Raw genomic sequence first — 14,582 nt, forward strand, 5'->3', positions numbered from 1 at the left:
CAGCCAGGTAAATGCCCTCAGTCGCCTCTTACGACACCCTTGGGCCTGGGACTTACGTATTCTTTTTATGCCCCGGGGAACCATAGAGCAGACAGTATTTTTATGACTGTAATTTTGATTGAGTGGATAATATAAGTAACCAGTACCAATATGTTATAAATTCACGTGGAATTTAACAAGGCTTTTGATGTCAGCTCAAAACTGAGTCGATTATTTTGGCAGTGAATCTCTGCGGGTGCCGAGTGTAAAGTAATTGTGGGTTTTCCAACTTGTTACGTTTTGTTAGCGATATTATATTTATAAAACATATATTCTTGTATACATATTTTCTCTAATGCTCGGATAAAATAAAATAAATAAATCTATATATATAACTTTAAGTATTAGATAATTAAACTTGGATGAATTTTCGCTTTTATTGTTTCACAAATGACGTCGAAAGTGGTAGTACAAGAAAATATAATAATCGAAATTACACAATACACACACACGACACATAATGATGTGTCAGCATGTAGAGCTCATTAGCTGATTTCGAAAAATTTTACCACTGAGAGGCTTCATGGCACGGGCCCCTACGGCAAAAGAGAAAGCCGAGCTCCTGTGCGCTCTTTTCGCCTAAAACTCGACTCTTGACGACAACGGATAAACACCTCCGACCATTCCGCGGTGTCAGAGCTCTATGCCTGAAGTACAGTTCAGACAGAAAACTGTTAGGCGAGCTCTGTTTTCGTTGGACGTCAGGAAACTGGCCGGATGGCATTTCTCTAATCGTGCTTAGAACGTGTGGCCCTGAGTTGAAGCCGGTGCTAACGCGTTTATTCCGGCACTCTTATTCCAAAGGCGTAGTCCCTGACTCATGGAAGTCAGCCCTTGTCCATCCGATCCAAAAAAATGTATGTAGAGCATAATTAGCCGCCAGCTCTTGGTATACCTAGAGGGTCACCAGTTGATCAACGACCGACAGTACGGCTTTCGCCGTGGTCGGTCGGCAGGTGATCTTCTGGTATACCCAAGTGGACCAAGTGTTGTATATATAAATGATTTTCCATACTTTGTACAAAATAAACATGAGATAGTATTGTTTGCAGATGATACTTCTTTACTTTTTAAACTACATAGACAGCATACTGCTTTTGATGACGTGAACAATGCTATCTCCAAAGTAGTGGAATAGTTCACTACAAATAATCTCCTTCTTAATGAAAAAAAACCAAATGTATTAAATTTTCCCTGCCTAATGTTAGACAGGTTGACACAAATATTGTAGTTAAATACGATGAGTTGAAACCTGTAGATACAACCGTATTTTTAGGGATTACCTTAGATACCAAACTTCAATGGGGTCCTCATATTATGAATTTGGCGAAAAAGCTTAGTTCTGCAGCATACGTAGTTAAAAAAATTCGGCAACTTACGGATGAAAATACCGCGAGGTGGGTTTACTTCAGCTATTTTCATAGTCTGATGACATACGGTATTTTACTTTGGGGACATGCTGCCGATGTTAACACCATTTTCACACTGCAGAAGCGAGCTATTCGTGCCATCTATAAATAAGGACCAAGAGTGGCACTAAGGGAAAAATTTAAGGAAATAAAAGTTATGACTTTGACATCGCAATACATATATGAAAACCTTGATTATGTAAAAAAAAAATCGTTTTAAAAAATTAGTGACACTCATAATGTCAATACTAGAAATAGGGATAGGCTTGCTGTTCATGTAAGTCGACTCCAAAAAGTCACAAATTCATTCAGAGGTCTGTGTATACGTTTTTATAATAAGGTCCCTATTGACATTCAGAGCTTACCTTTAAAAGAATATAAATCAGTGCTAAAGAAAAAGTTGTATACAAAAGGGTACTATAAAATATCTGAATATCTGGATCTAAAGAACACTTGGGACTGAGCTGCTGGGCTGTTACATGTCTGTTTTAGTTTGATAAATGTCATTATAGTTATATAATTTAAATATTAATATTGTTTCTGTTTTTTAATCAATTTTAATAATCATTATCATGAATTATGTAATTTGAAACAAAATTATAAGTAGAGGCATTTAGTAAGTATTGCATAATATGTAGATGAACCTGAATTGTCTTGTTATTCGATAGATTTCTCGTGTCAGGTATCGTCATGCTCGCTTAAAAGCCTCTGCTTGTGGCGGTGACGTGGGGCGGGTCGTTCCCTTCCCTAAAATATGGTCGAGGGAGGCGATGGCTGGTCCATGCGTCATGCTCGTGAACGGGTGCTACTCGTGGGGGCTGGATGATCTTGTTACCGGGAGGTCTGCTTGATGTGTTTTTTTATTATTATTATTTCCTTTAAAGTTAAAGTTATTATATATTTTATTTTATGAAATGCTCACATAATGCCTCTATTTATTTACGGTATGTGTGATTGATGCATCTACTATACTCAATAGCTCTTGTGTTTATAAGTATTCATTTACTTTTTTTTCTTTTTTTGACTTACTCATGTAAGCCTTTCAGTTTTTGACATTTGAGTATTTTGTTGCGTCACTTTGCATATATTGTAATTGAAATGATTTGTAAAACAACTAAAATGTAAATCTTGACTTATAAGAGTGCCAATGAGTTTCTTGCTACTTCTTCTCATTAGCTCAACCCTGTACGAAGTAGCGGTAAATTTAATAAGAAACAATTTTTCTATATATTTTTTTTGACATTCATAAGTGTCATTTCTGTGACCTACATGAATAAAGTGTTTTTGAATTTGAATTTGACCTCCAGCTTCCTCACTGGGTGCAACATACAGGTCGTTGTCGACGGATATCGCTCGAACCCGAAGCCCGTGAACGCTGGAGTGCCCCAAGGCTGTTTCTTCTGCATATCAATGATATGTAGGACACCTCCAACATTCATTGCTATGCAGACGACAGCACTGGTGATGCCGTATACACGGGCCATGCAGGTCTCTCTCGAGAAATCGTTGACCAGTGCCGGGAGAAACTTGTGTCTTCTATCGAGTCCTCTCTTGAGAAGGTCGCGGAATGGGGTAAATTGAAACTTGTCCAATTTAATGGGTGATGAATGGTTTCTAATTGCAGTTCCTGTAGAGTTAAAACGGTTTCTTGTACTGTATGATGTCTCGCGTTATGATGGAGCAAAAATGGTGAAGATCGACTCATGAGTCGGGGCTGTTTCACTGCTAGTTTTGGTATCATTGTTCGGAGTTCGGACAGACATCTGCCGTTATTGATTGACCAGATCGGAGAAAGCTACAGTGAATAACACCATGCTATGACCACCAAACAATTACCATTACCTTTTTATTGGCAAGTTTTGCTGTTGCGGCATTTGGCCTGGGGTCAGTCATTGCATTTTTCGCTTTTGGTTATCGTAAATAATCCTTCACAAGGCAATATAATTTCCACACGAGTTTTTTTCTGCAGATCAGTCAAATCATGACGCACCCATTTTCCATATGTTTTACATTATTGATTTTACGCAAAGGGGTCAATATTATTGGTAAGGTAACGCTAAACCATGCCGCAAATTACTGGGTAATTTGGCTCGGATCGGCTTCCACCAACTCTTTCATTTCATTGTTATTCACTTGTGTGGGCAGTCTTCAACGTGGTTCGTTCTTCAAATCAAAGTTTCCATCACAAAAGCGTTTTAACCAAAAATGCTATTTTGGTTAAAACGCGAACGGTACGTTCATTAGCAGTCCCCTCTCCAAACGCAACATTGATTCTGCGAGCTGTTTCTGTCGCGTTATTTCCGCATCGGAATTGTATTCAAAAATCACTCGAATCTTCGAAGTATCTTTATTGTCTAAGCTGAATAATAAAAGAATTGAAAGTCGATAATCGACATAATCGACACAAAAATGTTGCACATTTTTTAAAAGAGGAACTACATAGGTACCATGTGAAAAAAGTTTCACTCAAAAATCTCAAACGAAGGTTCTATGTCAATTCGATGTATCTTTTACAATAAAACTGCAATTTTATACTATAACCCATTATTATCCACGATAAAACTTTGTCGATGTAGCAATATATTACAAGTATTTGACAGCAATATTGGAAAACTAGGCAAAAATCTAACACAGTTTTCTTTATGTTGCTGACAATATGTAGATGAATTACCAAAGTTTTGCATAGTTATAGATTGTATCGTAATGGAAAATCACTGTACGACGTGAACGGTGCATTGAGGTACGTAAGACGGATATATCCGGAAACGTCGCCGTAAAACTCTCTCCCCATACATCAATATTGGTGAGTAATATCTGTGCGAGCAGACAGGACCATCAATCAGGTATCAGGGCGTAAACTGACACACAGCTGGATGACGAGCTAGCTCACTTAAAGGTGTTTATTATTGAGGTATCTGTATTTAATAGATATATCTGTATTTAATATTTATCTACACCCATGCTTTAAATCCTCTATTAAAGATTCTAAAACAGTTAGCTTATTGCCAATTGCCTAAACACCCAATGTCCTAATAAACATTACATCATCCAAACGAATGTTGTAATGAAATTCAGTACAACATTCTATTATTAGGACTGGCTTTTTTAATGTTAGCTTTAAGCTAACTGTTTCAGAATCTTTTATAGGGGATTCATATTATGGTTATAGGTAAAGTCTTGTCTGCAACTGTTGTTAATTAGGCATTAAAACACTCATATGATACTATTATTACACAACAGTTGCATAAATAACTATATATATATATAATACATTATGATTATTTTATAGCAATAGAAATGACAGTACAATATTGTATATTTGATTAAAAAGAGCAAAAAAAAGAATGCTGGGAGAGTTGGTAGTAGTGTCTGGTATAATATTAGAAATGACTTCGAAAAGAATTCTAAAGGAATCAATTTTGAGAAAATAAATGCCTTGCAGAAGTCATACATTTAATATAAAAATAATAGTTTTTTTAGTCAATGTTTGTAAATACTTATAAAAGTAGATGAGTTGTTAAAACTATTGTCTGTTGGTATGTTTGTCGGCGGAAACAATTTTAAGTTTTTACATAATTAGCTAATCTTACAACATCCCATAGTGACCATATCAACATTTAAAATATTTTATGTCTTAAATAAATGGATTAACTTGGCCACCGCATGAATAACAGTGGATATTTTTTTTTATTTATTAAAAACACAATGTATCTTACTAGAAATATATATTATTATAAATAATTAGATTGTTTTGTGTTAGTTAGTACTGCGATCTCTGAGGTCTACGATTGAGAGATGTTTGTTTAATCTGCAGTGCCAAGAGATGGGGCTATAGGTAATAATTATATATGGGCAGGACGTATCAATTACCATGGATTGCACAGGATGCCGGCTAGATTATGGTTACCACAACGGCGCCTATTTCTGCCGTGAAGCAGTAATGTGTAAGCATTATTGTGTTTCGGCCTGAAGGGTGCCGTAGCTAGTGAAATTATTGGGCAAATGAGACTTAACATCTTATGTCTCAAGGTGGGTCAGAATTTTTGGAGTTTTTCAAGAATCCTGAGCGACACTGCATTGTTATGGGCATGGCGTATTAATTACAATCAGCTGAACGTCATGCTCGCCTCGTCCCTTATTTTCATAAAAACAAATCGTAAAACTTAGTTGAGGGTAGGGTTAGCATAATATTTGAAATGGTTTTTATAGTAATTTGACAGCCAAACTTATGCTGAGCTTAAGGTAAGACAGCCCAGACAGTTTTACGTAAGTGAACTCTGAGCAAAGTCTAAGTGCGCACTAAAGCCTAAGGAATAAATCTTAGAAGACATAATTGCAATCTATCCAGTATTTTTCCCGTGATGCGTGCACAAATGAAAACCTCTATCATTTCATTTATGTAGCCTTACATCTGTATGACTGAAATGGTGTATTAAAGAATCATCTAATATATAAAATTCTCTTTACTACTCCTTCGAAATGACTTGACCGATTCTCATGAAATTTTGAGTGCATATTGGGTAGGTCTGAGAATCGGACAACATCTATTTTTCATCCCCCTAAATGCTAAGGGTAATCCACGCCAAAACTTTTTTTTATTTTTTTTTAAAGTTTGATTATGAGTCAGCATTAAAAAATACATATAACTTCAAATTTTCACCAATCTACGATCAACAGTTACTTTTGTATCGCGATTTTAATATCGGCAATACAACGTTTGCTGGGTGATCTAGTAACTATTATAATATTGTAATAAATATTAATATATTCTTATAACAATATTGATGTAAATCAGATTCCTTTTTGGCAGAGGATCAGGTCTTATTACTAACATATCGTATTCCCTTTGATCAGGGCATATATAATCTCTACGTAACTCGACGATCTTTCATTGTTCTTTATCTAATATGACTGTTAACCTTTACTGAAGCTCTCTGTAGTGTGACGAACTTGTCATCTTTAGTTACTATAAACATATTTTAGTGAATACTGACGAATAATAAAGTCTCATATTTTTACCAATTATTAATTCAAATTCAAATATTTTTATCTAAAACTAGCTGACCCGGCAAACGTTGTTTTGCCATATAAAGTATAATTCACGCGATAGTTTTATAAGTAATAAAATATTGCCTATATTATAGCCTGTACATCATTTTGTTCTATTGTCAATAGTTTTTGCAGCGCACGCAAAAATAGGTTTTCAATTTTACACCTTGTGTTACAAAATAGCAATTTTATTACGGATCCCTAATTTTGAAAAAAAAAACATGGCCTATAGCATTCCTCGATAAATGGGCTACCCAACACTGAAAGAATCATTCAAATCGGACCAGTAGTACCAGAGCTTAGCGCGTTCAAACAAACAAACAAATACTGCAGCTTTATAATATTATAGTACAGATAGGATGTGATGTCACTTATTGATAGTCAAAACTACCACTCATTCCAAAAAGTATGCCTCAGTCCGGAGAAGAACGGGCGCAGATAACTCAACGGGCTTCCTTTTTTTCATAAAAATTATGGTTACAAAGTAATTTCGTACAATTAAACTGCCTGAGGGTGGTCGCTCCATTCCCAATCAGTGGATACCACTGATTAAGAAAGTAATTTATGTTATAGTAACCTTTACCACACAAACGTTTTTTAATAATCCTTTTGAATAACGAAATACTTTTGTTTTGAATATTTTCTGGGATCTTGTTGTAAAAGCATATACATCGCCCCACAAAAGACTTAATAAGCCGAATAGTAGGCATTATAAGCTTATGTCTGTTCCTGGTGTTAAAATTATGGTTATGACAGTTTCTAGCAAATTCACTTATGTGCCTATGAACATACATTGCATTATCAAGAATATATTGAGAAGCAACAGTCAAGATGTTGATTTAACTGAACTTTGCTCTCTGTGATTATATATATAGGACCTAGGTTATCAACTAATATGGCAGCACTGGTAAATGCGGACGTAGCCGCGTGTAACAGCTAGTATACCATATAGCCGCCAGGCGACGTAGCGTTGTAAAGGTATAAAAGGTCGAGGTGGTATTTCCTATTACTTCATGATTTATATAAACGGTTATCGTCGACTATGAACATGAACAACGAATAGAAATAGCTGTGCGGTATGCGTGAGCTAAATCCTTTTATCATTTTATGTATAAATAAGAAAATATAATATTATTTCCACCGACTGCTTAGTTAATTTAAGCTCAGCCTTATTTCCGTGCTACAGTTACGCATGCCTTGTCACTTTGATTATTTTACGTTATGTTGAGAGCGTTCAACTTTTAATTGCTGCAAACTTTTTACTATTTTATTAAACAAGCATTTCACACTTTAATTCAAGTTGATTCCTTGGAGTCGTGGAAAGCCACTGGTGTGGGATGCGACTTGTGTGGACGCTAGCCCCCTCTCATATTGAACATTCATCTAGAGCGGGAGGTGCAGCGGCGGAATCTGCCGAAAACCTAAAGCGGAGGAAATATGCATCACTCGGTGATACGGATACATATTTGTTCCCTTTGGGGTGGAGACGATGGGTCCTTGGGGTTCATCGGCACAAAAACTCGTAAAAGAGCTATCCAGGCGTCTAACCGATTTAACAGGTGACCCAAGATCTGGTACGTACCTCTGTCAAAGGATAAGTTTGGGTATACAAAGAGGTAACGTTGCCAGCTTCATCGGCACCTTACCTGCCGATAGCGATCTTAATGATATTTTCTATTTGTAATTAATTAATTTTGTTAGATTATTTAAGTTTTATTTTATTATTATTTATATATATAGTGTTATTAATTATTAAGTCATATGTAAATAATTTGAAATAAAATTAAATACAAATTCAAATTTTAAATATTTTTTGAAAACAAGATATATAATCACTTATTGAAAGTCACAAACTACCACCATTCCAAAAGGTGTGACTCTATTATAAGAATACATTTATCACATCATATTATGTGTAACATATTTCATATTTCGGTGTAAATTTTATAAAAACTTTGTGTGTATATCAATTTATTTTTTTAGTGTCAGTGTTTTGTGTGTGCTGTGCACTACGTCCGATCCGCATCCGTAAAAACGGTCCGGTATAATCGTAGAACTATTTCTAACGGTTGACGGAAAGAAATCGGTTGACGGGAGCCGGATCTTGTGCGTAAACTACCATAGAAATGGATCTACGACTACCTCGCACCGTATTTTTACGGATACGGATCGGATTCGGATCGGATTTGGATCGGACATAGTGCGAAAGCGATCTAAGAGTTGAACGACTTTTCAATCCACGAACCCCTAGCTCGTAACAATATCAATTAAAAACATAACTTAATTGTTTAGCGTATCTATACTTGCACACTTTAAGTCGAGTCTTAGTAAAGTTATTATCACTATCTAGGCCAGCCCTATGAATTCAGAGATCGTCAACCTTTTCAAGTTTACTGGATAGGCTGACACGAATACAATTAAATCATTTTTTTAAATTAAAGTACTGAATTTTATTTTTTGGTAAGTCAATACGCATTATAAAATCCTTCATATTACCACATTCATAATCTCTTTAAAATAACATCACTAACATTCAACAACATATGAAGTGCATGCGTGAATTGAGGGTAGTCCACACTTATTGAGTTTTTAAAGTGATAACCTTTAGTTCTGGGATTAATACACAAATAAAAATTTTGCTCATATATTTTTCGTTAGTTCAGTTGGAAGTGCACTCGCACGGAACGCGAGAGGTCGTGGAGGAATATAACGACCCGTCCCACGTCGACGCCACAAGCATTCACATTAAAGCTATTATATAGATTATAGGCATTATTATATTATTCACTAAATGTTTAATCGTTTAATTTCGCTCCAGATCTTTCCTTAGCTTCTTCATCCATGACAATTCACTACCATATCTGTGGGATCTTCGGACTTTACTTTGTATATAGTCGGATAACTTTAGTGTTTATCCTATCAAGCTCTACTTTCGTTGTTTCGCCTTTTGATCGAACGCTTCTTTATTATAGTAACCTTCTGAGGTGGATGGAATCGTACCTACAAAATCGTTCCCAAGCTGTTGTAGTAGGAGGCTACTGCTCACTTTGTAATCATACCATCGTGTGGCCCTCAAGACTCAATTCTGGGGCCCCTTTTATATGCTTGCTATCTTTATGATATAGCTAATATTTCTATTATGCAAAGTTATGATATTACGATTGTAACCGCATTGGTGTCAACCATGAAAAATGCTTCTATATCTCTTTCACGAGAAAAAAGTTTTCCACAGAATTTAATTACGTTAGCTTGCCTGTCAGATCGTTTTTATATGTATTAATTAAATCTTTTTGAGAGCTGTAGACTATGTATAAATAAATAATATAAATAAATAGGGCTCCCAAATTAGTGAGAAAGAAATCTTATAGAGCCAGTAAACATCGAGGATTTTACGAAGGTTTACAAGACCTTCCATTATTGTTACCAACTTATAATTAATTACTTATTCTGCAAAATTTAATGATAGTTTTATTTTCAAACAAAAACTTTCATAACTATCTACAATTTTTGATTGCGTCAACATAAACAGGTTGGTGATATCTGTAGAAGGAATCATGCTACAAAATCTGGCGCCCAGCTTGTGATGAAACCATAATTATAATTAAGCGTAACCCTCCAGAGCGGAAACTTTTAATTACACCCATTAAGTTAAAATGATGTTAGATAATATTCTAATAGATTGGTTTACATCTCGAAATTACACATGTCATGTTAAGCTTACCAAAGTACTACACAGCGGTTTTTAGAGGTAGTTTTAAATATAATGTGACTAAGTGTTGGAGCAATATACCACCACCTATAAGAAACTCGAAAACAGTATTTGTATTTAAACAATGCTACAAAAAACTTATATATACCGAGTACAAGAACCAACCTTAGTCGCAGATACACTGTACACTACTTTAATTTAAATATAATATATTTTTGTTTTTGTGATATGTAAACATTTTAATGTTTTTTTTTCTTTTTTAAATTTTACTGTTAACTGGCACTCCGACAGTTAACCAGGTAGTTGCTGAAAATCAGTATCAGTATAGGTGTGCTATGTAGATTTGGATTCTTCTTTATGTTGTTTGGTTGAGTTCTCGTAACAGGCTTCGTCATGCTCGCTGCTTGTGGTGGCGACATGGGACGGGTCGACCCTTCCCTACAATATGGTCGAGGAAGGCGATGGCTGGCCCATGCGTCATGCTCGTGAACGGGCGCTACTTGTGGTGGTAGGATGATTCTGTTACGGGAAGCTCTGCTTCAGATTCTTAAATGTTATTATATTTTTCTTTACAATCGCTTATAAAATGCTCGCAAAATGCCTCTATTTGATTACGGTGTATGTGGATGATGCAACTACTGTACACAATAACTTTTGTTTTGAACTTACATTTACTTTTTTGACTTACTCGTGTAGTGGCCGTTTTCAATAACGTATCTCTAGTTACAGATAAATTGCTGTCACCGTTTAATGACAAGATCTTATCTATCCATAGTTTTGTCCAATATAGTTATAGTCCGATGCTTTATGTCGATAGCTTATTGGAATGTAAGTAAGCGTAAAACGATAGATTTGTCTACCTCTAGTAAGAAAAACTGAGGATAGATAGGTTATTGAAAACGGCCGTAAAGCATTGGCTATTTGACAATAGGGATGTTAGTTGCATCACTTTACTCATATTGTAATTGAAATGATTTGTAAAACGATGAAAATATTATAAATTTTGGTTTAAAAGATGGCGATGAGTTTTATCCTTCTTCTCATTAGCTCAACCTTTAACGAAGTAATAGCTAGATTCAATAAGATTTTTTTTTTCATTCATAGGCGGCCTACATGAATAAAGTGATTTTGATTTGATTTGAAGTACCATAATACGGATATTACGTCTGTTTAAGCTAATAAGTAAATACCGCAGTGTCTGAAGACGAAGATTTTCAACTAGTGTGTGTTGCAAGTGATGACTAAACCGGTACGCAGACGTGGTCGCTAACTAATGGGCCTTATAATAAAGCTCATGGTCGCTCAGAGAGCAAGAGGGCTATTCTCGGAGTTTCCCTGCGAGATCGAATCAGAAATGAGGAGAACCGTCGGAGAACCAAAGTTACCAACATAGTCCAAATGATTGCAAAACTAAATTGGCAGTAGTCAAGGCACATATTTCGACGGACAGATGGCCGTTGGGGCAGTAAAGTTATCAAATGGCAACCACGTACCGGAAGACGCAGTGTTGGTAGGCCAGCTGATGATGATAATGATGATGATGAAGCTAATAAGACAATGTGCCAGTTTTTGCGATATTGCACGAATCGTTTACCTATCGGGTATTGTGAAGATTATTTGAAAGGGAGCCTATCGATGAATGATTTGGCTGAAGTGCAGCGGAAAGAGGATATTGGGCCAGCTATCTGAATCATTAAGCCTCGCGTTTCCAGTTCATCTACTTCATTGTTTCAATAACACTGTCTCCCTTAATCCATTTAAGAGTCACTCCATAAGTGACATCTCGTTAAAGGGATTGGTGATTCTTTTAGATTAGCGCTTAGGTGAAGGTGTTCCTGTCATAGACTAATGTATGCACTGTCGCAGAGAAATCTGATCAATAATAAATTATAAATAAAATATGTACTATCCGTCTTAGTATTGCTATACTATGCGGCTTCCTTGATGATGTTCGTCACCTTGAGACAAAATTTATAAGTTTCATTTGCCCAGTAAATTCACTAACTACAGCGTTCTTCAGATCGAAACACAATAATGCTTACACATTACTGCTTCAGAAAAAGGAACATTTGTGGTACCCATAATCTAGCTGATATCCTATGCAAAGAAGCCTCCGACTGGTAAGTACCTTAGTCTGACGACACCCTTGGGCCTGGGAATTCTTTCATTCATGGGGACTATGATGAAAATGATTGTTCATGAGCTGATTTCATTTATTTAATTCGTAATAAACGTACCTATGATAATTTTGACTTCCTTCTCATTTTTAAGTGCTACTTTTTTTTCTTAATTTCTTAGTTTTCTTTCACCTCTTAGCTCGTGATTTTCATTATTATAACAGAAATAAGGGATTGCTTGTAACTAATTCTACTAGGCTTCATAAGATACATAATAGCTTTAATGGTAAATGTGTACACTTTTATAATAAAGTCACAGCCACTGTTCACTTATTATCCACAAATAAATTTAAATGCTTTATAAAAAAATGGCCCTGTCGTAAATCCTACTACTCCACAGCTAAATATCTAAGTGATTGGACAGCCTGGGACTAGATGATGATTATTTTATAGCAATAATAATGACAGTACAATATTGTATATTTTATTATAATGAGAGCAAAAAAAATAATGCTGGGAGAGTTTCTTGCAACCCTTCTTCTCTCTCAGAGCGCCATTTGTTTCCGAAACGGTAGTAGTGTTAGAAATGATATCAAAAATAATTCTAAAGGGATCAATTTTAAGAAAATAAATGCTTTTTATGCCTTTTTAGTATATCGGCAGAACACTAAAAATGCACGAAATAATATTTCATTAACTAAATTAAATCATCAGTATAAAAATACTTCAGTTAGAAGTTTATATACAACAATCATACCTTAATAATTGCCAATATGTTTGTTTGTCCCACAGGACCTACAATATCTACATAAATATAATCATATTCCGATATCAGACATCTCCCGCGAGTGAACCCGACTTTGTTATTCAGCTTTCTAAAATTGTCTGTTGAAAAGTTATCTCCACCGGGAATATTGTTTTCTTATGTATCAAACAACAATGTCCTTTATAGGTCAGAAAAGATAAAAATCGTACAATCACTTACGTACAAAAGGTGGAAAAGGCTTCTGTGATTCCCGTGGTCAAGAAAGTGCCGGCAGAAGTGATCACTTACTATCAAGTGACCAGTTCTCTTATTCGTTCCCCTCGTCCACCAGAATATCTTACGAAAATTGAACCCCATCCAAATTGAGGGCAAATCTAAAATCTTACAAGACGAATAGAACGTTCAGGTAATGGTAAGGATGCTCAGGATTCTTGAAAATCCCAGAAATTCTGATCGGCACTACAATTGCGCTCGTCTCCTTGAGACATACGATGTTAAGTCTCATTTGCCAAGTAATTTCACTAGCTACAGCGCTTTTCAGATCGAAACACAATAATACTTACACATTACTACTTCATGGCAGAAATAGGCGCGGTTGTGGTACCCATACTCTAGCCGGCATCCTGTGCAAAGGAGCCTATGATATTATATACTAAACCTATGATATTTAAATACGTATCGGTCTTTGGTAAATTTGTCATGTATTCAGTATCTGCCAAAAAATTTTACGTAAAACTTTTAATGAACAAAGTTTGTTGTTGTTTTTTTTTAATATAAGATTAAAGATTTGATATTTAATATAAATACAATTTGGACTCTTAGGAGTTTTCAAGTGTTACTCAGACAATGCATTAATAATAATAATAATTGATACATACTGTCTTATTAATAAATGAAATGTAAATTTACTCCAAATTTAAAATATTTGTCTTTATCTTACCTTTGTTACCACGGAACAGAAAAAACTGATGTCTCTACAGAATTACATGACAGGTAGAAGTTATTTTAAACTTGGAGTAACTATACGCTGCGATTATTAATAACATATATATTGTCCAGCCCCGAATTAGGAATATTAAGCAGTAGCTGATACCCGCGACTTCGACCGCGTAGATAATGGGTTTCTAAAATAATAAGCAGGTTTGGAATTGAAGATTATCTCATGTCCTATTCCAGTTCCGATTCCCGTTTTCGCTCCCGTTCCCAACATATTATATGATACTTATTTCGAGGAAGATTGCTATGGCAAACTAGCTCATCGACATGAATTTCAGTTTTTCACAAATCCCGCGGGACCCATGGATTTTTATAGGAAAAAATCTAGCCTATGTCATTTTCCAAACTCTAGACTATCGGTGTACCAAATTTCAACAAAATCGATTCAGTAGCTCCGGTGTAAAAGCGTAACAAACAAACTTATATACACATTTATAATACTAGTAGGTATAGCCTGTGCTATGGGTTCCCTACAACGACATATATAATTCAATAAA

This window comes from Leptidea sinapis, chromosome 32, assembly GCF_905404315.1.
Source record: "Leptidea sinapis chromosome 32, ilLepSina1.1, whole genome shotgun sequence".
NCBI lineage: Eukaryota > Metazoa > Arthropoda > Insecta > Lepidoptera > Pieridae > Leptidea > Leptidea sinapis.